We start from the raw sequence: 24,393 nt of genomic DNA on the forward strand, positions 1-24,393 counted from the left end.
ATGGACTTAGTGCCCATGGACTGAAGCACGCCAGGCGGCACACGGCGATACTCTTGCCGAAAAACTGGTTCACGTGTTATGCCAAATGTTGGCCCTCTACTTCCGGATTCTTGGTGACTGTGAGAGCGGCTGAGTGAATGCTAACACTCTATTGGCTGAATATCTGCCACGAGCCACCTCACGGGGAGTTAGCCAGCCTATGGGTGGGCCGTCCTGGAGTCAGGTGCTAGTTTCCATCCAATAAGAGGACACCAGCTGTAGAACCCGAACCTTCAGTCTTGGCCTGAGCAGAGAGGCCTAGGTAGCAAAACGTATGCTCCCGAGGAATGAACTTGATGGGAATCTTATTTTATTGGACAACAGGAGAAACAGGTAGGAAAAGCATTTTTTTTGTTTGTTCATTAGTATTTACTATTTCCTCTCTCATTCCTTAAAGGCTATATACTCATATAACAGGAAAGGGAAAACTGGATAGAAGAAATAGAAGTAAAATTGCAGAGTTGAGGCAGGAGGAAAAGTCACTATTAATACATGGATTTGAGGGGCCAACAGTAGACCATCATTGAACTTCACAATTAGCATTGGGTTTTCTAAAAGCCGAGGTAAAAAGATACAGGATCATCTGCCTAATACTAATTATTTAGAAATGAAGGGCACCTGTGTCTGAATCTTGTAGGCAGAGAATATCCTGCTATATCAGTAACAAGGGATATTGTGACCATCTAGCCATCAACAATTGGCAGCTGCCTCCCCTAAGCTGCACCTTGATGGGATTCAGGGTGCAAAATCTACAATACTAGCGCCAAAAGTTATGGTGCATTTTGAAGGAATGATTTCAATGAGTCCAGACGGCTTGCATCTTCCTATACATAAAAAAGTGCTAAATTCATTAACTTGAGATGTCTGCTTTTTTCTTAAATTAACAGTGATCTTACGATGTTCTCACTACCTGATTTCTGGTGTAAAAATTCCTATATATTCGGCTTCTCCCTTACCTCTTTAGAACAGTCCCTCAGAACTATCAGAGGTTGACTCTCGGGCTTAAGTCCTCCGTATGTTGGCCAAATGAAACATAATTCTCAGTTTTTAGGTTGTGCAAATTTTTTTCTTTTTTCAGCTGACGGAGTAAAGCAAAGCCTTTCCTAACTTTGAACTCTAATGTAATTTCTTACCTGGGATTTTATTTCAGGCAATGATGCCACAAAGTTGGCAGTACAGCTTGGTGGGGAGAGGAGTTTTTGTTATCAGTAGGATTGGGTTTGCTTTTAAAAAAAATTTTAGTGTATCTTATCCTAGACTGCAATTTCTTCAGCTGTAAAATGGTGATAATGACAGTATCTACCCAATTAAGCTGTGAAGATTAAATTGGATGTGTTGTATTGAAATTAGCGGGAAATCTTCTTGATTAATAGCTATTTGTCATGAGCAGTTCTAGGTGCAGGGGATAAAGTGATGAACAAACCAAAGACCCTTATCTTCAAATAGCTTTTACTTAACAATGGGATAGAAAGACAACAAACACTAAAAAAAAAAAGGATAAATAATTGCAGAGTGCTGTGGATAAAAACACTACAACAGATGCAAGGATAGATTTCATTTGACTGATTCAGCCATTTTCCAGAAAAGTCAAAGACAAAACGTTAAAATGCTTATCTTACAGGTGCATCTGTCAGGGCCTGAGGGAACTCGGTCCTGGTCTATAGATTTGTTCTACAAGCTATTGTGTATGCGAAGAGTCGGACAGGACTGAGCGACTGAACTGAACACGTTACAAATTTTTGTTTTTTTGCTTGCTTGTTTGAAAAGACTTCTTTTACCTGAGCTTTGGTGGAAGCAGTGTGAAATTGTATTTTGAGTAGAACCTTGAGCACGCTATATTTACTTGCATTATATTAAATTAGTTTTTTTTTTTTAGTTTTTTATTTTTTAAATTTTACAGTCTTTAATTCTTACATGCGTTCCCAAACATGAACCCCCTCCCACCTCCCTCCCCATAACATCTCTCTGGGTCATCCCCATGCACCAGCCCCAAGCATGCTGCATCCTGCGTCAGACATAGACTGGCGATTCAATTCTTACATGATAGTATACATGTTAGAATGTCATTCTCCCAAATCATCCCACCCTCTCCCTCTCCCTCTGAGTCCAAAAGTCCATTATACACATCTGTGTCTCTTTCCCTGTCTTGCATACAGGGTCGTCATTGCCATCTTCCTAAATTCCATATATATGTTAGTATACTGTATTGGTGTTTTTCTTTCTGGCTTACTTCACGCTGTATAATCGGCTCCAGTTTCATCCATCTCATCAGAACTGATTCAAACGAATTCTTTTTAACGGCTGAGTAATACTCCATTGTGTAGATGTACCACAGCTTTCTTATCCATTCATCTGCTGATGGACATCTAGGTTGTTTCCATGTCCTGGCTATAATAAACAGTGCTGCGATGAACATTGGGGTACATGTGTCTCTTTCAGTTCTGGTTTCCTCGGTGTGTATGCCCAGAAGTGGGATTGCTGGGTCATAAGGTAGGTCTATTTGCAATTTTTTAAGGAATCTCCACACTGTTCTCCATAGTGGCTGTACTAGTTTGCATTCCCACCAACAGTGTAGGAGGGTTCCCTTTTTAAATTAGTTTTATTCTGAGCACAATTACAGGTGAAAGATACTACCATTGTTCGAGCATTGCCTTGCCCCTGGCCGTAGAGCTAGGAAAAGATGCCTCGCCCAAAGGTTGACTTCCTCGCCCATTCGCAGATCCTGTTTCTCTCTTTTCCAGCTGGAGCGTCCCAGCTGCCGGCGTTCGGCTGATCTGCAGCCCCGCCCACCACCGGGGCGTGCCTACCGCCCCAGGCCACGCCCCTTGCTCCGACCGCCGGCAGAGGGCCGGAGCGTGCGCGCGCGTCCCCGCTCGCGGCCCGGCTCGGCGTCGGGAGCGCGCTCTGTGTGGCTGGTGCCGCCATGTTGTTGTGGTTGTGAGAAGGCGGTGGCGGAGGCGCAGCCGGTCGAGACGCTCCAGCGGCCCAGGCGCTGCCCCCCGCCAGCCCGGGCTGGGCGCCTCGAGGGGTGGCGGAGGCCGTGCCGAGACGGGCCTCGCCATGTTCTGCAGCCCGGTAAGGAAGCCCACCCCCACCCCCCCGCCCCGTCTACTCCGGGGGTGAGGAGGAGCTGGAGGAGGGGCCGTCCTCGGCCCCGGCGCCGCGGCTGTCACCCTCTGAGGAGGCGGCGACCCGCGGGGGGCTGGGGACGGCGTGCGTGGCCCGAGGAGGGTGGCCCGGACGGCGGCCGCGGCCGCCAGAGGGAGGCACGGGGAGCGGGAGCGCCGCGGCGGGGCCCGGCCCGGACCCTCGGCGCAGGGGAGGCGGGGTCCGGCCGGGGCGGCTTTTCCGGACCCGGTGGGGAAGGGCCCACGGGGACGAGGGCTGTGAGGCGCTCCCCGGTAGCGTCCGGGGAGATGCCCGCGGACTTCCAGGAGGTGAGCGTGCGGCCCTCACCCCGACCGGCCCCGTGGGCGTCCTCTGTGGCGGGAGGCCGGAGGTTGGGGGCCGCGGAGCCCCCGGGGCGAGCGCAGCGGGCCCGGGACTTGTGGGAAGGAGGAGTGGCCGCCCGGCTGTGGAGCAGGGCGTCCTCCTGAGCTGGTAGTCCTGGGGTGGGAAGGATGGCTCGGAGGTGCTTGAGAAAACTCAGCACTGGTGAGACTGCCTCACGAAAGGTTAGAGTGATTTCTCAGGTGAAAAATCCTGCCGCTTAGGACCCCTGGGATAGTATTGTTGGTTGTACTTTGGGCTGGAAAACTTGCCTCAAAATAGTAAGGGTACGTTTTATGGCCATTTTAATAAACTCCTCTGGGGTCTGATAACCTTACTTGTGAGTTTTCCCAGGAGCTGCTATGGGGGGTAATGATATCCAGGTGGTGTCTCCAGACTGAGGCCTAAATTCTTACCTGTTTCAGTATCTTGACAGACACTTTGTTGTATGACAGTGTCTGCTTTTTTTTTTGTTCCCCACAGTGAGGGAAAAAAAAGTGGGCTTGCTCTTCCAGTTGAACTTCACCTTCGTTTCTCACAATGTGGGCGATGGTGCCATCAAGGCCTGCGCTGAATTATGCGGGATGATTTTTGTTTTTAGTATAAAATAGTTGGGATTTATAGGTGTAGAGGTGTTGGGGGACCTCCCTCTTTCACATCCAAGGCTGTTCCAGTAGGGCTTTGCTCGGCGACCAGGTGAGGGATGCCAGCGTGTGTTGGTGTCAAGCAGAGTCTTCCCTTCTAAGGCTTGTGACTTGGGTGGGAAGAAGAGCTTAGAGAATGACACTGTTTGGAGTAAACCCAGTACAGTTTGTGATATTTAACTAAATTTGGAGGGTTCTAGAATTGTAGATTGGCTCCTTATGAAGGCTGCTTTCAGCTCTAATTAACTCCCTTATTTTCAGGTGGCCCAGAGCTGTTCATGTGACCAGTATGCTTCTGCAGCCCCACTTGTAGTTAATAGCAAGCCATAAGAGAACCCAAGTTTTCCCAGTTTGTAAACCAGGTTTTTTAGTTTGGTGGTTAACTAATTAAATACCAGTTGTCAGAAATAGTACAGACTGCCTGAAATGCTTATTCCAGGCCTCATGTGGGACCTGGTGAATACAAATCTCTGAGCCTTACAAAGCTTCCTGAGTGATTCTAGTCAGCCAGGTTTGTGAATGTCTGCTTTAAGTCACCTCTGGTATTCCAAAGGATTTCCAGTAATTATAACTCCTGAGAGTGTTTTTAACTGTTTATACAATTTGAGAGGTATGGAAAAGAGTGGAGCCTGAGCATCTCTTAAAATACAGTGGATTTAGGTATGGGAAGCAGATCGATTGCCAAAAATTATTTATGCACATCTTCAGGTACATGCTTCATAAAATTAGAGGTATATCCAGAGATATAATGAGCAATCCAGAGGACAGAAGCAGAGAGGCAGAGGCAGAAAGTCTGCTTGTGGGCCACAAAGAGCTCCACTGAAGCTGCTTTCCAACATCACTGTTGCACCTAAACTCTCTGATTCAGGTTTCTAGTAAAGTGGGGGTAGGGCTGGTGAATTAGCAGTCATTTGAGACTAGGGTTGTGAACCAGGAAGGTGTACTGTGGATTGTGAAAAGTTCTTGAAATACGCCTAAGGCTAAGAGGAGTGGAGAAGTCAGCTCTAAAGTCTGAGGTAGTTCTGGTTAATGCTTTCAGTCGGTAAAGTGGAGTGCTGAGTTACCAGAGGAAGTATTCATATTTCAGAGGGGGTGTGGTAAGGTTTGTTATAAGTTTGGAAGAGTTGGAAGAAAATACTGTAGAGAGCAGTGAAGGAGTTTGGTCAACATCCTGTTAAATCATAGTGTCGCACTGTTAGAGAAGCACACCCAGCTGTCCACTACGAGAGCCAGAGGCCTTGTATGTTTTGCTCTTTGGTATCTGGAGTAGTTAGCATAGTTCTCAGCATATATTATGCCCTCAGGTATTTGTTGAGTAAATGGATAGTATTGAGGTGGGAAAAAGAACCGTTTTGGTGGTTGATAACAGTGTTTGTTATTAAAAGCTATTTGATAATTTGCATTGAGTTAAAGAGTCAGATTTTTAGTCCTTGTGGTTTGCCTAAGAGATTCTGTTTTCTAAAGACTGTCATTGGACACTATCCTGTCCCTAGTTTTGGGGTCTTAAATCGGCCTTGGTTTTTTATTTTTAGGTTGTGGTGTTAATTGACTGCTGCTGGGAATGTCACTTCTCTAGACCTCCATTTTCTTATCCGTAAAATTAAAAGGTTTGTAATTATTGACCTAAAGTAGTTTCTCCAGCCTGATTTTGCAAGTCTTTATTAATTTGTAATTGTTATTTAGTATTAATCTCATATAGGTAGATGAACCTTCCGTTTTGGATTCTGCTTTTGACTTATGGATTATAGACATTGTCCAAAAGTGCTCTGGAAATTGCATGCATGTTGCAAGTGTTAAGCAGAAACAACATGCTTATGCTGTTGTAATTCACTTAGTGTTGAAATCAAAACGGATTTCACATAGAGAACTTCATAACTGAGTGTGAAGCCACAAGATTAAGAATGGTTTGGTGCAAGTTTGTGTAATTTCTGTGGTCAGTTGTTTGTTACAGATCACCCAATTCTGTAATTTTCTATGCTGAATTTATATGTAGTTTTATAATCAGTGAAACTGAAAATGAGATCAAATCCATACCCAGTTGAACCAAGATTCCCAATTTTAGAAGCTACCAGAATTGCTGACATTGTTATTTTTCATTTTAATTTTGTGCTTTTATCTTCACTTTTGCATCTAGAACCATAATGTAACTTTCAAGTTCGTATCAGACATTTAAAGAGAAAACTGCTGTAGCATGACAGTGGGTGACTAGTAAGTCCTGAGTTCAAGTCTGGGTTGTGCTCATTAGCTGTGTTTCTGGCAAACCGCATAAGCCTTCTGAGCTTCAGGTCCCTCATTAGTACAGTGAGGATGAAATGGAATGGTGTATATGAAAAGCAGTCTAAATGTCAGTGGGTGATGATGGAGCCCTGTTGTATTAGAATCCTGTTTCCCTGGAAGAGTTGACTTGTGGAGCAGTGGTAAATCTGGTGTCTGCTGTCAAGTGCCGACTTTAGTAATTTCACTAGGAAAGCCACGGAAAAGATTTCTGTTCTGTACTCTTGCTTGGAGAAACCTTTTAGCAGCACTTGCATCCAGTCTGCCAGTAGGAATGATCAGTGTTTCAAGAAACTGCAGAGGGATCTGAGATGTCTTAAGTTTGTGCCAAGGTTTGCAGGCTGCCCACTCCAGTATTCCTGGGCTTCCCTTGTGGCTCAGCTGGTAAAAAATCTGCCTGCAGTGCGAGAGACCTGGGTTCGATCCCTGCGTTGGGAAGATCCCCTGGAGAAGGGAAAGGCTACCCACTCCAGTGGAGAATTCCATGGACGGTATAGTCCATGGGGTTGAAAAGAGTCGGACATGACTGAGCGACTTTCACTTCACTTCACTTGCCTTTAGAGTACATTTGCTGGATTTCACCCATCTTTTTATGTTGGAAAGTGATAGGGTCAGGGAGTTTAGCACATTCTGTGTAATGTTTTAGGGCTGTGTTTAATGAAATCAATGTGGTGATTTCTAAAAAAAGAATTAGCACATAGAAAATGGTAAAATGAACAACTGATTTGGGAAAATTTATTATACGTTACTTCTGTTACTATATGTGTACTGTTGCCACATAAAATGTAATTTTATAATTACAGTCCCCCCACCCCCCACCCCGCTCTGTGCAGCTTTTGGGATCTTAGTTTCCAGACCAGGGATTGAACCGGACCCCTGCAATGAAAGCGCAGAATCCTAATCACTGGATCGCCAGGAAATTCCCAAATGTATTTTTTCTTGAGTTGTAAAACTTGGAAGCAGTTGCTCAGGGACACGGTACCGGGTACCCGAGCTTTGCAGTTAGGATGACTATAAAAATAGTGAGACATAAATGAAAAGTCACAAGAAAATTATGAGGTTTGGTTAAATTTAAAGCTGTTTTGTTAAGGGTGAAATACTGTGTGTGTGTTTGTGTTTGAGCTAGCACACGCAGTTACATCCGAATCTGCGACCCTCTGGGCTGTAGCCCACCAGGCTCCTTTGTGAGATTTTTCAAGGCAGGAATAGTGAAGTGGGTTGCTGTTTCCTCCTCCAGGGGATCTTTCCGACCCAGGGATCAAATCCACATCCCCTGCTTGGCAGGCGGATTCTTTACCTCTAAGCCACCTGCGAATCCACAACATACCTCATAGCTCTGTTATAAATTGTTGACTTAATGAACATAGTTAAGACAAACTTATGCTAATATTCTAACTCCTTTCCCTTAAATGGACTGTCTGGTAACTACAAAGATGTCGTCTCGTGGCGTGCATTATTGCATGGAGCATCATGTTGGTTGTATGTCCAGACCTAGATCTGTTACATGCCTGTTTGTTTCTTCATATAATGTTTAGAATGATTTTATTATGAGAGATAGTAGAAAGCTTTCCTGATTTCACTTATGTTCTAAATTTATTTTCTTTAGCTAATGCTTCTGTAATTTAGTTGCAGAAGATACATAAATTTATTTCTCTGAAATATTCATAGACTGATAATCTGGCAAATGTAAGGAGTTATAAGTATATTGATAAATCCTAACATTTGAAAGAATTGGTAGAAAGACAGGATGGTTTACTTGAAATAGGGTCATTCTTATTTTTTAGTTCATGCCTATCATGTTTCTATAAGATAAAACAAATTTGTAATTGTAAAGTATTTAGACTGATTCCACAAACCACATGGGGCAAAGTAGTGTGTTTAAAGTTTTAGAAGTCTACAGGGCAATAATTAAGGAGCTTTAATTTAATTTCATTTTAAATTTCAAAATGAAGTTTTTATTTCTGATTATGAAAGCTACAGTACATATTTGTATGAGTGTGTGTGAAACCTACAAAAAAAATGGAGATAATGTAGGAGAATGAAGGAAAGTAGAGCTGATCCCTCATCCCATTTAGATGTGATGTTTGGTGTTTGTCTTTTTTACTTATCTACTGAAATACTTAAGAGCAACTTCCCATGTCAAGTTGATGTTCCTTTAATGGGTGTTTAGTATTCTGTGATATGGGTGCAGCGTGGTTTACAGCAATTCCCTGTTAACGGACATTTCAGTTTTCCCTCATAAAATCATAAAACAGAGCTGTGATGAACTCCTTTGGTTTTTTTTTTTTTTTTTGCTGTACCAGATGGCTTGAAGAGTCTTAGTTCCCTGACCAGGGATCAAACCCATGTTCTCCTCAGTGGAAGTGAGTAGCCCTAACCACTGTATTGCCAGGGAAGTGTCTCGTTTGAGCTTTTAAAAAGACAATTATGCTGCTGTTTTCTCAGGCTAAATTCCTAAAAGTAGGGTTACCTGGCAAAGGGTTGTTTTTAAAATTTCAAAATACTCAGGGTATCCTCTAAATAGGGTGCTATTTTAAAGTCTCAGCAACAGTAATATCATTGTCCGATTCCAAATATTCTTTCTAGTGATTTACTACCTTTTAACTTGCCTGGAAAATCCATGGACAGAGGAGCCTGGTGGGCTGCAGTCCATGGGGTCCCTAAGAGTCAGACACGACTGAGCGACTTCACTTTCACTTTTCACTTTCATGTGTTGGAGAAGGAGTGGCAACCCACTCCAGTGTTCTTGCCTGGAGAATCCTAAGGACGGGGGAGCCTGGTGGGCTGCCGTCTGTGGGGTCGCACAGAGTCGGACACGACTGAAGTGACTTAGCAGCAGCTTGGTGGGAATTTAAAATAGTTTGGAAATTTCCTTTGTCCTTTTTTCATCATCAGCCCTTACTCTCTACAGCTTAGCTGTGGAAGGGGCAGGTGAAAATGGAAGGGCAATGATAGAGATTACTTAAAAATTATTGCGTGTTAATCCTCAATCCTTAACTATTTACTTTACAAATAATATGTATAGTAACTGGTTATTGTGTCTTATAAAATATAGAGAAAAAAATTAACAAGGATGAGAATTAAAGTTCAGATATCTTTCTCCTTTACTGCAGCGGAGCATCTTGGGTGCTCCTTGGGTGTACTGTGTTCTGCTTTGGATGTAACTGCTTTAGACACTTAAGATGTAATGTTGGGCTTTTATGGTTGACTGTTTCAGAGCTTTTCCACTAGTTCTGCAGGTGGTCCAGCCTAGTTGGATTAGGATAGTCTTCAGAGTGTCCCATGCTATTGAGCCACGTCTGCAATAAGGGCAAACATGAACCTTGCTCAGAAAGCACCAGTTGAGGCGCTTGATTTGAAAAGGGCCAATCAATGGGATCAGAGAAGGCCATGGCACCCCACTCCAGTACTCTTGCCTGGAAAATCCCAGGGACGGAGGAGCCTGGTGGGCTGCAGACCATGGGGTTGCACAGTGTCGGACATGACTGAGCGACTTCACTTTCACTTTCATGCACTGGAGAAGGAAATGGTAACCCACTCCAGTGTTCTTGCCTGGAGAATCCCAGAGACGAGGGAGCCTGGTGGGCTGCCGTCTATGGGGTCACATAGACACGACTGAAGCGACTTAGCAGCAGCAGCAGCAGTCGTGGGCTAGGAAGCAGTCTAAGTAAGTAGTCTACTTCTCTTAGAGATGAACTGAGACTGTGTAGAGTATATTTTAAAAAGTCTCTGCTTTATGGAAAGCAGTTTGGTTGTAACATTTTTGTTTTCTAAGAGCTTAGGTCTTGGAGACTGAAAAAGATGAATAATTGGTACGTACTAGCTTTCCTTTGCTTGCAAAATACCACAATTAACCTGTCACTCTTTAACTCCATTTGGAAGAGCCTGAGTCAGTAACTTAAATGCTTTCTTGGGCCAAAATTTTCTGAGTCCTGGATTAAAAGGTGACTTTTTTCTTAAAGTTTGAATATGTTCCTGTTTTCAAAAAATTTAAACTTCTAATTTTATGTTGGAATAGAGCCGATTAACAATGTTGTGGTGGTTTCAGGTGCACAGCCAAGTGACCCAGCCGTTCATACGCATGCCCGCTCTCACCCACACTCCCCTCGTCCAGGCTGCCCTGTGACATTGGGCAGAATTCTTCGTGGTTAAGTTCATAAGTTACTTTTGATTTGCCCCTCTCCTCCCTGCTGCTTAGTTATGAAATCTGGAAATGGTGCCTTTCCCCTACAAAAATGAGTCTCCCTCTCTCTTCCTATCATGGGGAGTTTAATTTCAGTAATTTTATATGGATTGGTCATTATCGGAGAAAGACGATATTGAAGTCTTCAAGATTGTGAAAAGGGCAACTTGTGCTTGCTTTTTGCTAGTTAAAAGAAGTTTTTTTTGCCAGTTAAAAGATAATTTATATTGAAGGTGATTGCTATATATAGTATTTTGGGGAAGAGGCCAGGTATTCCTTTTTACCTTAGGTAGCATGATTTACAAGCATGATGTCTGTTGTCACAGACATCTTAGATCCTCATTAGGGTTTGAGAGCATCATTTAATCACGGATATTGTGACTCCTTTGAGGCCACATGCCTCAAAGCAGTGTTTGACATCATGTTTGAAGACTGTAAGCCTGAAGAAGTAGGTGGTATGTAGTCGTTAACTCATGTCCGACTCTTTTGCGACCCTGTGGACTGTAGCCTGCCAGGCTTTTCTGTCCATGGGATTTTCCAGGCAAAAATACTGGAGTGGGTTGCCATTTCCTCCTCTAAGGGATCTTCCCCACCCGGGGATGGAACCCTCGTCTCCCGCATTGGCAGGTGGATTCTTTACCGCTGAGCCACCTAGGAAGCCTGCAGAAGTAGGTACTGATGGGTGTTCTCCTTCACTCCTCAGCACTTAATGTACTGCCTGGTATAAAGGAAGCTATCAATTTTATGGACTCTTTAAACTCTTACCTATATATTTACACATGTTAATAAACTATAGTCTTGTGAAACCAACACATCACTTTCTGCAGTTAGATTGTTCCTTCATCTGATGTGTACAGAAAACATTTCTGGGGGAGAGGTCATTAATTTTATATCAGCCTTTCAGATATCCTCTTTCTTTCTCTTCAGGATAGATGCATGGTGACAAGTCTTGATGTAATTCCTTTCATTGTGTGGGTTCCTCCTACTGGCAAGACGTGTGTGTGTGTGTGTGTGTGTGTGTGTGTGTGTGTGTGTGTGTATGTATGTATCTGTATTTATATAGTAGCTTGCTATTTGAAAAGGAAACATACTCAGTTTTTGGGTGTATAATGGTTCTTCAAACATGGACTGCAGGGTTTGCCATAGCATGAATGAAAAGGAGCAAATATAATTGCTGACACTTATTCTCTCCAGTTCCCTGTACCTGTGGTTTTGGTTTATTCCGAAAAAGGCTGAAAAAAATTAGTCTTCTGAAGAAGCTAGTCTGTTATTGCCCCTTTGATCCGCTGAACTTAAAATCATGTTTCCTAAGTGAACTAATATACTTTCTTTTTTTTTTCTAATATACTTTCATACATAAGAGAGACTCTATAAAGACAAGAATGGAAGTACTAATAGTGATTAGTTTCTGGCTGGAATAGTGACCATTTTCTGCCTCATATTATTCTGTCGTTTTCCAGTTTTCTGTAATGAACACGTGTTACTTTTTTTTTTGTTTCTCTTATAATTAGGGAAAACGTGCTATTTTAAAGTACATTTTAATGTCCTTAGTTTTCATTGGCTGGCTTATGAAGATCTAAATCAGTCAGCATTAAAAACATGGGTTGTGGACTTCCTTAGTGGTCCAGTGGTTGAGACTCCACACTTCCACTGAAGGGGGTATGGTGAGGAGGTTCTGCGTGCCATGGGGTGTGACCCTCCCCCCAAAAAAGAACATTAATTGACTCCAGTTCCTAAGAGTGGCAGCTGTAGGAAGCAGTATGGGAAAATGGGGCAGGCAAGCTGATTTGAACTTTCTTACTGTAAATTCCACTGTGACACTGAGGCAGTCTGGGCTTTGGTCACAGTTAAACACAAGACCTCCACCTGATATTTCCCTTCCTAATGAGCTGGTTGAGAATTACGAATGATATCTTGAAAAGTCAGATACTGTGAGCTTAAACACAGGACTCGTCCAGAATTCCTGGTTTTCCTGCTGACTTGCCATGTGGAGTAAGAACTGTAGCCCTGTGTGTATTTAAAAATGGGGAAAAAAAAATCAAATAGAATTACAGCAACTCAGATGTGATACTGATTTTGCACATGTAATTTGAACTGGAAGATACTTAGATAAATGACTTTTATTTTGACAGTTGGGGTTTTGGTGTTAATGTGTATGGCTGGGAGTTGAGCCACTGTAAGTTTATTTACTCATTCATTTGTTGATATTCTAGGGAGATCTATGTAATATATCCAGAGTTTAAGTGATTAGGAAAAGCCTATTCAGCTTTTGCTGTTTATTGAACATTATAGTAACTTCAGTTTTTGTATAGACAGATGATGTATCATTCAGAATGTAAGATTTCTGGGGTAGAACATTATTAACTGTCTGCCCTTTATTCTTTTAAAAAATAAGATTAAAGTTCAAGGGCAATCAAAGTAATAAAGGTAGGTACTAATATAAATTTATAGGCTTTTTTAGTTTAAAATTTTATACTAAAGATATATAGGTTTATTTAAAAGTTGATTAAGCCCATTTTTCTGTTCCCAAATCCCACAATCTTGGCTTTCTTTTTTAAAAGAAAATTTAAATATTTCAAAAATTCAGAATATGGAGAATAATTTAACAGACACCAAGGGCCTAATTTAAAAGATTTAGATTTAATAGATGTTGATGTCTTGTAAAATTTGCCTCAAAGAGGTATTTATATTTGTTTTTAAAAAGCAAAATATTACATAGTTGGAGTCCTTCCTGCATTCATCTTAAATCCTATTTCCATTATCCAGAGGTGGTTTTACCATTTTAGGCCATGCTGTGCTGTTTTATTCCTAAAGATGTCTGTGTGTTTGACATGTAGTATTAATGTGTTTCAAATGCATATAGTACCTTAGTGTATATATTCTGCTGTTTGAAAAAGCTTGAAATTTATCTATGTTAATATATGTGTGTTTGCTTAATAGCTATGTAGTACCCAGTTGTATGAATAGGATGTAATTTTAGTCCCATATTGTTTGTTTTCGATTAATATATAGATCTTAAAATTTGCCTTTAATATGATCAAGCTGTACATGGCTGATCTACAATTTTTTTCTCAATAATGTTTTTATAAACATCTTACCCTATTGCAAAATATTTACCTGTTTTTAAGGACTGTAGTTTTTTTGAACTTCTTATAGACACAGGACAGTTATTTACCCAGACCTTTACTGATGGACATCTGGGGATTTCGTTTTTTTTGCGGGGTGCGGGGGGGGGGTTACTTTTTCCCTGTATTACAAAAAGTGCTGTCTCTGATGGATATTCTTGTACTTTATCCTTTTGAACAGCTGTAGGGTAATTTGTATAGAAATAATTCTGCAGAGTAAATTTTGGGGGACTAGAACTGCATGCAATAAATATTGATGCTAAACCAGTATGTATATTTATAACTTTCTCAGGCCTGGTCTGTTCACTTAGGTTCGTTCAAAATTGGGTGCTATGTAAGAGGTGCTGAGCTGGGTAGTTTTGCCGTATAAAACAGCTAACATGTTAAAGTTGCATAGTAGAAGCTAGGAGGAGTTCAAGCTTTACTTAGGTAAGGCACATAGAGCTATGTTTGGGAAATAGTTTTAGTTTTGCTAGCACAGAATAGAAGATTCAAAATAAGTTTGTAAAGTGCTAAAAATTGAAATAAAATGTTAAAGTACTTGAAATTTCTTTTACTCTCTGTACTGAGCCCTTGCAGGGAAGAGATGTCCTGTGGCAGTGTGTGTAATTGGGAACAGGCAAAGATTGGAAATCAGTGAAAAATCTGTCCTGTACTCAGAATTAGGTAGTAAGGACCTGAATTAAGGTGGTGGCAGGGTGGTGATTTAGTTTGCTAATTTAAGCATTCTTAGTTGACAGCCTGAAGGAAATGCACATATACTTGTGAACTGGTTGAATGGGAAATTTAGTGGCAGGGAATCAGCGTTGGTGGGTTTTGGGCCTCAGAGACTAGTGATGGTACAAAAATGTAGAAATGGGACGGGGAGTTTGGAAAAGGACTGAAATGAAACCCTTCATACATTTAACGTTGAGACCAGGGAATATACAAGTAAAAATGTCTCACAGGAGCTCAGAGATAAGAATTTGAGGCAGGAAGAAAGGTAGGCCTTATCTGGATGAGATCTTGAACCTAGAAGAGCCAAAGATTGAGATCACATTTAGGGGAGTGGGAGAAGATCAAATTTTTTAAAAGCTGTTAAAATTAGGTTAATGAGGCATAGTGGAGGCCAAGGAGAAGAAATTTTCAAATGAGTGATAATTAAATTTGAGTGAGATGGGAAATACGTTAGTGATCCATACTACTCATCCATCATCATTTTCTTATGTATTTTTTAACATTTCTCCTCTTCACCCCAAGGCCTATTAAAAATTTATTTATTTGGTTGTGTTGGGTCTCAGATGCAGCATGTGGAATCTAGTTCCCTCACCAGGCATTGAAGTGCCCTGCATTGGTAGCATAGAGTCTCAGCCACTGAACCACCAGGGAAGTCCCCGTTTTCTTAGGATATGCCTTCAGAATATTGAAAGAGACGAGGAGTGTGACATGAGACAGCATGTGTGACACGTGTTGTTCAATAGAACTTTCTCCAGTTCCTTCTGACGCTTGATAACTGCTGTTCAGTACAAATTGAGCCTTGGAATCTGGCTAGTTGGAACAAGGAGCTAAACTGAACATTTTAATTAAATTTAAATAGCCACGTGGTTAGTGACTGCATGTTGGACAGCACTGCTTATGGACTCTGAAAATGAGACAGTGATGCAGATTAGCAGGAGGAGGAGATCTCAGGATAAAATAGAAGCATTTACTTATCTAAAACTTTTGTTGCAGTGCCATCAAACTTGCATTGGAATTAAGTATTTTGTTGCAAACCAAAGTTTTGCATTTTTGTATTGTTGGCTATAGTTGACAACTCTTTTATATAAAAGAGCAAAACTATTTTTAAGAGACTTAAGAGTCTGCACTTTCTTCATGATGTCCCTTCCCTTTTTTTCTTCTGTCTTGCTTTTTAAAGGTTATAATTCAATTTTATGGATGAAAGGATATTTATTGAGATATTTTGGATTTGTTTTCTTCTATTAAAGTAATTCGGAGAAGGCAATGGCAACCCACTCCAGTCCTCTTGCCTGGAAAATCCCATGGACAGAGGAGCCTGGTAGGCTGCAGTCTATGGGGTCACTAAGAGTCGGACACAACTGAGCGACTTCCCTTTCACTTTTCACTTCCATGCATTGGAGAAGGAAATGGCAACCCACTCCAGTGTTCTTGCCTGGAGAATCCCAGGGACGGGAATAACCCCAGTGGGCTGCCGTCTATGGGGTCACACAGAATTGGACACGACTGAAGCGACTTAGCATTAAAGTAACTGAAAGTTTCTTAGAACTCTCATTAGGGAGAGAGAGTACTAGTTATCCTTTAAATAAACCAATACCTTAGATACTTTATGGCTTGAGAATTGGTTTGCTTTCAGAATGATTGATGGTTTAAATTGAATGTTTGATGGCAGTGAGAGAACCTTTTTTACTCCGTGCTGTTCTGTGCTCAGTTGAGCCTGACTCTGCAACCCTGTGGACTGTAGCCTGCCAGGCTCCCCTGTCCACGGGATTTTCCACCAAGGATGCTGGAGTGGGCTGCCATTTCCCCCTCCAGGGGATCTTCCTCACTCAAGGATGGAACCCGTGTCTCTTGCGTCGCCTGCATTGGTAGGCAGATTCTTTACTGCTGTACCACCTGGGAAGCCTAAATGCACTACGTCTGCAAGAAGAAAAAGTAAGTGTATGTGGAAGAACCCATTCACAAGGCAGCGCTAACTGTGTGATTCCATTTTTATAAAGTTACCAGAACACTCCTGATAGATGGCAGCAGAAGTCAGATTAATGGTTATCTTTGGTAGTGAGCGCGGGGAGACTGGGGTTGCTAGTTACGTTCTGTATCTTCATCTGGGTAGTAATTTCATGGTTTGCTTTATGAGAATCATTGAGTTGTGTACTTAGGATGTATATACTTTTTTTGTATGTATGTAACACTTCAGTTTTAAACCTTTTACTGCCTCACATAATTTCAGTGAATATAATTTTCTTCAGCTTTTTAAGTTTTCTTCTACCTCTGTTCATACATGAATACACTTAATGGAGAAACCTATTTTATCTTTTCAAATTACAGTGTTAAACATGTGGAAGGGTGCATAAAACAAATGTATAGCTTAAATGAGTATATTGGAGGGACTTCCGGTGTTCCAGTGATTAAGACTCCAGGCTTCCACTGAAGGGGGCAGAGGTTCAATCCCTGGTCTGGGAACTAAGATCCTGTGTGCCTTCCTGCATGCTGTGTTGTGGGGCCAGAAAGGACATTGGAGGGTTTTGAGTGTGTCATGCCTATGTCTGTAAGAAGGGAAGGAATTGATAGAAGGCTAGAATGTTTGAAGAGAACAAAGTTTTGAGGACTCTCAGAATACCAGATCTGTACCTTGGCTTTGTCTTCACTTTGCTGTCTCTTTGGGAAAGTTACTTGACTTAATTTGGGCCTCAGATTTTTCTATAACAGTAGGGACAATACCTAACTTTTGCAAGGTGACTGGTGCAATTGAGGTAAAATTATAAGAACATAGAATAATATTATTAGGCGTTTAGGCCATTGAATTTTGGCCTCTGACATCACAGAACAGAATTGTGATAGGAAAAGAAAATGATTTGTACAAGGACACACAGTGATTAAGATCATTCGTTTAGATTGGCTTAAAAATTTCTGAGACTTCTAAGTATGCCAGACACTATTCTAAGCAGTTTGTATGTATTAAGTCATTTAATTGTCTGGGATTATTCCCAGCATGTGTGTGTGCTAAGTCTTTTCAGTTGTGTCGGACTCTTCGCGACTCCATGGACTCTAGCCTGCCAGGCGGCTCTGTCCATGGAATTTTCCAGGCAAGAATACTGGAGTGGGTTGCCATGCCCTCCTCCAGGGGATCTTCCTGACCCAGAGGTTGAACCCGAGTCTCTTTCCTGCATTGCCTGGGGGGTTCTTCACCACTGGTGCCACCCGGGAAGCCCCAATTATTATGTTTAATTATAATTATTCCAGTTTTACTGACGAAATCAAAGCAAAATGGGGTTAAGTAACTTGAGAGGTAGTTGAGTTCTTTGCTGTATTGCCCAGTTAAGTGAAAGTTCTTAAAGATTTTAGGCAAATGTTAAAGATCTTTTAATAATCTTTTGCAGGTTTTGTGAAGTAAAATTTTGGGTTTTTGAACCAAAATTAGAAAAGGAATCTTATTTATTGTGACTGTCGTGATTATGGGAAAGATTGATGTTAATATTTACTGTTTGAATTTTATTCCCTCTTTGACAAAGCTTATTTTCTTCTTAAAATACCTGCGATGTAAACACTAGATAGTTTTCTTTTAAAGATGGATTTGTTTTTTAATCCTACGTCAGTTTGTTTCTGCCTGCAGATACTGTTTAGATTTGTAGGCAAAATGTTACTGGAAGGGAGCTGTCAGGCTCGGAGGCAGCTCTAACAAGGTTTAGTGTTCTGCTTCGGTGGTTGCGATATCAGATCCCTGGTTTTCAGAACGATAATACAGATTCTGTCACATCTGTGGTTTGAAAAAAAAATTTAAAGTATAATCTGTATACAGTAAAAGTCACCCTTTTTGAGTACTGTTCTGCAGGTTTTGGAAACACATATGATCAGTACTCATCAAGATACAGGAGTTCCATCGTCTCAAAAATTTTCCTTCTGGTCCTTCAGTGAGAAGGACTCCCACTTCTTGTCTTGGCAGCTCCTGATGTGTTTTGTCACTATAGTGCTGTCTTTCCTAGAGTTTTATATAAATGGAATCATGCAGTATGTAACTTTTTGAGGTTGGCTGCTTTTATTTAACATAATGCACTTGGAGACATTCATACTTTGTGTATCAGGGATTACTTTTTATTGCTGAAGCATCCCATTGTATGGATGTATCCCAGTTTTTATGTTCACGTGCCAAGATCATTCAGGTGGTTTGCAGTTTTTGATAACTATGCCCAGAGCTGGTATAAACATATTCACACACATGTATGTGTGTGCCCATATTAATGTGTTTTCTCATGGTTTAAAAAAAAACCCTGGTGCCTAGAGGTGTTTTTAACTTTACTATGGAACCTTAAAAAGCTTGTAGTATTCACAGAATTTTGTTATTTTATCAAATCCCTCCCAAAATTTCACTCTTAGAATGAGAGTAATTTGTTATATAAATAACTTTACAGTGTAAACTGTAAATAGTACTTTTTAAATTAAGGACATAGGCACATGTGCTTAATCAGTGGGTATATTCAGTTATCAAACTCCTTAGTGCATAATTTCTTTTTTTTAAGTTTATTTTTAATTGGAGGATAATTGCTTTACGATATTGTGTTACTTTCTGCTGTACAGCAGTGTGAATCAGCCATAGGTATACCCATGTCCTCTCCCTCTTTAACATCCCTCCCACCTCCAACCCACTGCATAATTTCATATTTTGTTTTTAGTAGCTCTTGAATTATGAGCCCTTGACTTTCTTTTGTTCCTCCAGCTAGCAGAATGGTAATATAATTGGTTGTGAAAAGTCTTAAGGAGAACAGGCTTTGCACTGTAGACTCCCCCAAGATGATTGGAAATACTAACATTGGTGGCCTATTTCATGTGAACATGTCTTGAAACTTACAGTTTATGGTTGATTAGCTACTTGAATTAAATTATCCTGTTTGTGTAGTGACTGACCTTTCTTTTTCTAATGGTGTGAAGCCAAGAAAAAGGTAAGGCCATTTTACCTTGGAAAGGAAATTGCAGGCAAGTTTTGCAAATTAATATTGAGGTTCCAATTCTGACCCTTCAGAGGACTACAGAGACCACAGGTGATATGATTGAGCATGGTATGTGTGTATTTCTTTGATTAGTCTGAGTCTCAGGTTGAGCCTTTCAGAGACTGAGGTGTTTGGTATACAGAGCTACAGAGCTTCTTTCAGCAATGGACATTTCTTCTGAGTTAGAAACTGAATGAATGTTGTGTTTAGAACCAAGATGTATTGCACTTCAAATGTGAACCTTTGGTTAAGGGGATATCTCACTTGTGGGCTGTCATTTTCTAGCTATTTCCTGTGGAAATATCTACCTGGAGATGCCCAGTTTTGACAGTAATGGGGGTTGAAAGTAACCCTGCCTCTTCTGTATGTGGTTGTTGGATAGGGGTAAGACTTAGGCTCTTTACTTTGCCTGAGACTGCAGTATTGGTGATTCATGTTGAGAATTCCAGAATAGGGTTGCCAGAATTAGAAACATGGGAATATGGAGGTAGCAACTGTTATGGAATCAGTATTACAAATAAAATTTTATTTAGTTGTATTAGTTGCACACTGAATTTTCACTGCTACCTTGTGAAGTAGTCAGAGCAGGGGATACTATTAACTCTCACTTAACAGGTGAATAAATTGTGTGTAAAAGCTGTCATTAGTTGTCTGAGATTGCTCTGCTAGTGAGTAGCTGAACTAGAACTTCAGCCCCGATCCTCTGATACCAAGTTGGATGCTCTTTTCACTATTCCGGTTTAGTATGATGAATAAGAGCTCAGGCTTAGGTTTGGATCATGGTTCTACCACTAGTACTCTGATCTTAGACAAATTCCTTAACTTCTTGCTTCAGATTTCTCAATTTTAAAACAGGGATAACAGTATTCCGGGGGCTTTTGTTAGATTCAGCAAGTGCTTTTAACAGCTAGCACTCCATATAGGCCTGTTGTGATTGTTGCTACTGTTACTACAGTAATAACACTGCTTCTTTCCCTGAAAGCGTTATAACTGTCCAGTACTTTATTTGGAGCTAGGAGCTTTTGCATTCCTGCTCCGTGGAAGTACTTCAGTTGCACTGCATATCCACTTCCCCCATTCCCAACAATGCTTTACCTTCTCAGAACTAGAATTCCAAAAATTTATTAGTGAGTTCCTCTAAAAAGGTACAAAAATAGATTTTTCCCCTTAGAGATATTTGTTGAGCCTTCAGAGAATTCCTGGGTATCTCAAACTTTCTTTAACTTGATAATTCTTCAGCTAGCTTGCCTGATACAGAGAAAAATAATTTTTCCTTCAAGAGCATAAAAAACTTTAAAATATACCCATTTGCATAACACCTACTTAAACCAAGTTACCAGGAGATTTTACAGGACATTTTTGGACACTTGCGCTTAAGAGAATCTTTTAACATGATGCTGTATAAACCTGCTTGTGTTATTCCTTCTTTTACTGAGATACGTGAGTGGCTTGCTTGGATATGTATCTGTGTCCTTTCTTTGATAAATACTCGAGGGAGCCTTTTGAAATGCAGTGTTTTGGCCACCGTTGCAACTCTACAGAAATATGGTTTCATGATAAAGTTAACAGAAAGCACATTGGCAGCAGTCCAAAAGCTGACTCACCAAGGAGTAATGATAGACCCTTTGAAGGGAATGGCCTATCCCAGGGTCCTATTTCAAAGCTTCATACTAGAATACCATCAGTGAAAGTCAGCCAAGAAATCAAGATGAGATCTTACTTGTGTCTACTGGGAATAATGATAAGAAAGATTTCCATAGTAGGATGCAAGTAAGATGTTCCCCTAATGTTGTAAAACTTGGGGATGGACAACAACGTGAGGATACAGAACGGTGGTGGCCTTTGAGGGGCTGGGGTGCTGTTTCCTTTTCTGGGACTGGGTGAGAATAGTCTTGTCATGACGAAGGGTTAACTCAAGAAGCCCAGTGCTGAATCAGCTTTCTAGAGTTCGGGGAATAGACTTAGCTCAGTAAGCACAAGCATCATGTTCATGTCAGACACTAGCTACTGTTTCCTCCTTGAACAGGCTCGAAGAAACTGAAGCAAGACCAGAGTTGATTCAGTTTAGCGGAACAGACCCTTGGCCTACTAGCTGCGTGTTTCAGGAGTTAAAATGCTCTGAAAGGGGGCTTGCTTCAGAGTCATGAAGTATCTAAATCATTAGCTATCTCTGTGACTTGGGCAAGTTAACTTATGTTTTTGTGCCTTAGTTTCCCCCTTTGTAAAAAGGGATAATACGTTGTAGGGTTGTTTTAAGATTAAATGACTAATGTGAAGCATACAGAAGAGTTCTCTTATGTGTTGGCTCTTAAAATTGTTATGAACAAGGACCTTCTCCCATACACTATTTGCAGCTCTATATTTTTGTTATTTTTCATAAGCAGTATGACTAATAGAACTTTGTATTAAGGAATTTCTTTATCATAAATAAACTTGCTACTTATTAAAAAGAGTATCATTTTATTCCCTCAATTTGAGCCTGAAAGATAAGAATTAGTAGAGAGTGAGCCTTTTTCTATGTCTTACAGGTACTCAGATATTACTAAATGTAGGTCATCGTTTGAATTGAATTCTGAGTGTACATGCAGTTATGTAGAACAGAAACAGCTTGTGTAGGACTGGAAATGCCGGAAAGATAAAAACTGTAGAAGGTAGCAAACTGTCGTTTAAACTGCGTGGTGGATCAGCAAAGAATTTGAGGTTGCTGTGTTTTCTTAATAACAGTCAGTTGTTGTCAAATGACTAGCCCTGAAACAAAGTAATTTAAAACTTAGACTATGCTGCTGCTGCTAAGTCGCTTCAGTCATGTCCGACTCTGTGCGACCCCATAGGCTGTACAACCCCATAGATGGCAGCCCACCAGGCTCCCCCGTCCCTGGGATTCTCCAGGCAAGAACACTGGAGTGGGTTGCCATTTCCTTCTCCAATGCGTGAAAGTGAAGTCTCTCAGTCATGTCCAGCTCTTGGCGACCCCATGGACTGCAGCCCACCAGGCTCCTCCGTCCCTGGGATTCTCCAGGCAAGAGTACTGGAGTAGGGTGCCAGTGCCTTCTCCATAGAATATGTTGGGAAATTTGATTCCTTTTCACTTAAAAAAATGTCTCTTTAAGGAAGGAAGCCGGAATTCCCCAGTGGTCCAGTGGTCAGGATTCCACTGCAGGGGGCCTGGGATGGATCCCTGGTCAGGGAACTGGGATCCTGCATGCTATATGACACAGCCAGAAAAGGAAGGAAGCATTTCTCCAGAGATAATTAACTCCCCAAGTGTTGTATGATTCTTAGCCATTGCTGTGTTGACTGTATGTGAAAAGTGAAATCGCTCAGTCTTGTCCGACTCTTTGTGGCCCCATAGACTGTAGCTTACAAGGCTCCTCCATCCATGGGATTCTCCAGGCAAGAATACTGGACTGGGTTGCCATTTCCTTCTCCAGGGGATCTTCCTGACCCAGGGATCGAACCCAGGTCTCCTGCATCGCAGGCAGATGCTTTACCCTCTAAGCTACCAGGGAAGTCCGGTTGACTATATGATCACCAACAAATAAGTGTCTCAGATTAGTGCTATCAGAGAGTGAATTTTAAAAATGAGATTGCTTTGTCTCTTGCTAAACTATCATAAATATGTATATACGTTTGCTCATTAAGTGGACCTTTTCCTTTTTCCCCCTGTGTTTGGACTTTTTTGTAATTTTAGGTCAGTGATCTAGAGCCAAGGGTTAGATTTCCTTATTTTATACAATTTGGATGATATCTGGAGGATTATTGCTAATTCCTACATTGTGTTCTTTTTTTTTGTTTTGTTTTGTTTTTCCCCTACATTGTGTTCTTAAGCCGACACTTGATTATACTAGTAGTGAAAGGAGTGGGGTTTTCATTGGAGTTTTGTTTTTGAGATCCTTGCATTTGAGTTGTGAAATCAAGGTAACTTACAGAGGCAAGTTGCTGCTTTTGATTTATTCAGCAGGATTTTTCAGTCCTCATTTTCTTTTGCATAAAGGGTTGAGCACGTGTTAGACCTGGCCAATTTCGTGTCTGTATCACTTGTAGTACTGATTGGCATTTGACACAAAGGGCCAATAGGTGTTCTTTACTGGTATTGTTACACAGATGACAGGAGCAGGCTGTCAGTTTTCTGGATTTGTGAAGCTGGGACTGCCTCTAGTGGGAGGCAGGAGGTTTGCCTGCAGTGGGAGGGAATGAGCCCGAATGAGTCAAGAGGAGCCTGAGATAAAAGAACCGGATCCGGTGGCATTGAGACCTCGAGGCCCTACTGCCTGAAGTTCATTCTTTTTGTTTCTGTGCACCACTTTCATATTCTTCTGTGAGCCAGGCAGTTCTGACTTAAAAAAAAGAAAAAGGTTTATTTTTGGCTGTGCTGAGTCTTTGTTGCTGTGCAAGGGCTTTCTCGTGGTGAGGCGAGTTGGGCCCACTCTCCGGTCACGGTGCTGGGCTTGTTGCGGAGCACAGGCTCTAGGCCCGAGGGCTTCAGCAGGTGTGGTACTTGGGCTCAGTAGCTGTGGCTCGCAGGCTCTAAAGCACAGGCTCAGTGATCGTGCACAGGCTTAGTAGTTAGTTGCTCTGAGGCATGTGGGATCGTTCCAGATTAGCAATCAAACCCATGTCTCCTACTTGGCAGAGGGACTCTTTACTACTGAATCACCAGGGAAGCCCAGGCAGTTCTGATTTCAAGTTAGCTTGAGTTTCTTTCACTTAAAATTAAAAATTCTGATCAATATATCTAATATTAGTCTAATAACGTTTAAAGATAGTTTGGACTTTAATCTCAGGGTAAGCATTTAATATACATAGGTAAATTCAGTTTGTATATAAAATGATATTCCGAATCAGTGAAAATGATGACGTATTTTCAATTGTGTTAGGATTGGTATAGAATGGATCAGTGTTCTTTTCTGTTTATACCTGTACAATGTAGAGGTTTCCTT

The 24,393-nt window shown here is 41.3% G+C and overlaps 1 protein-coding gene across 11 annotated transcripts in view; it reads left to right on the forward strand.

Moving 5' to 3' along the window:
- The first annotated feature begins 268 nt into the window (after positions 1-268).
- Positions 269-24,393, forward strand: part of MTMR3 (myotubularin related protein 3) — a 129,678-nt gene continuing 105,553 nt past the window's right edge. For 7 of the 11 annotated variants that reach the window (XR_009597059.1, XM_027956748.2, XM_027956754.2 and 4 more), the window contains exon 1: positions 2,933-3,114. The gene's annotated coding sequence lies outside the window, so the exon portion shown is untranslated. Of the gene's footprint in view, positions 373-2,932; positions 3,115-3,380; positions 3,477-5,704; positions 5,780-24,393 lie in introns of those variants that run through there. The other 4 variants (XM_027956751.3, XM_060401308.1, XM_027956749.2 and 1 more) reach the window with 3 other exon arrangements.

The sequence above is a fragment of the Ovis aries genome, chromosome 17 (assembly GCF_016772045.2).
Source record: "Ovis aries strain OAR_USU_Benz2616 breed Rambouillet chromosome 17, ARS-UI_Ramb_v3.0, whole genome shotgun sequence".
In the NCBI taxonomy this organism is placed as follows: domain Eukaryota; kingdom Metazoa; phylum Chordata; class Mammalia; order Artiodactyla; family Bovidae; genus Ovis; species Ovis aries.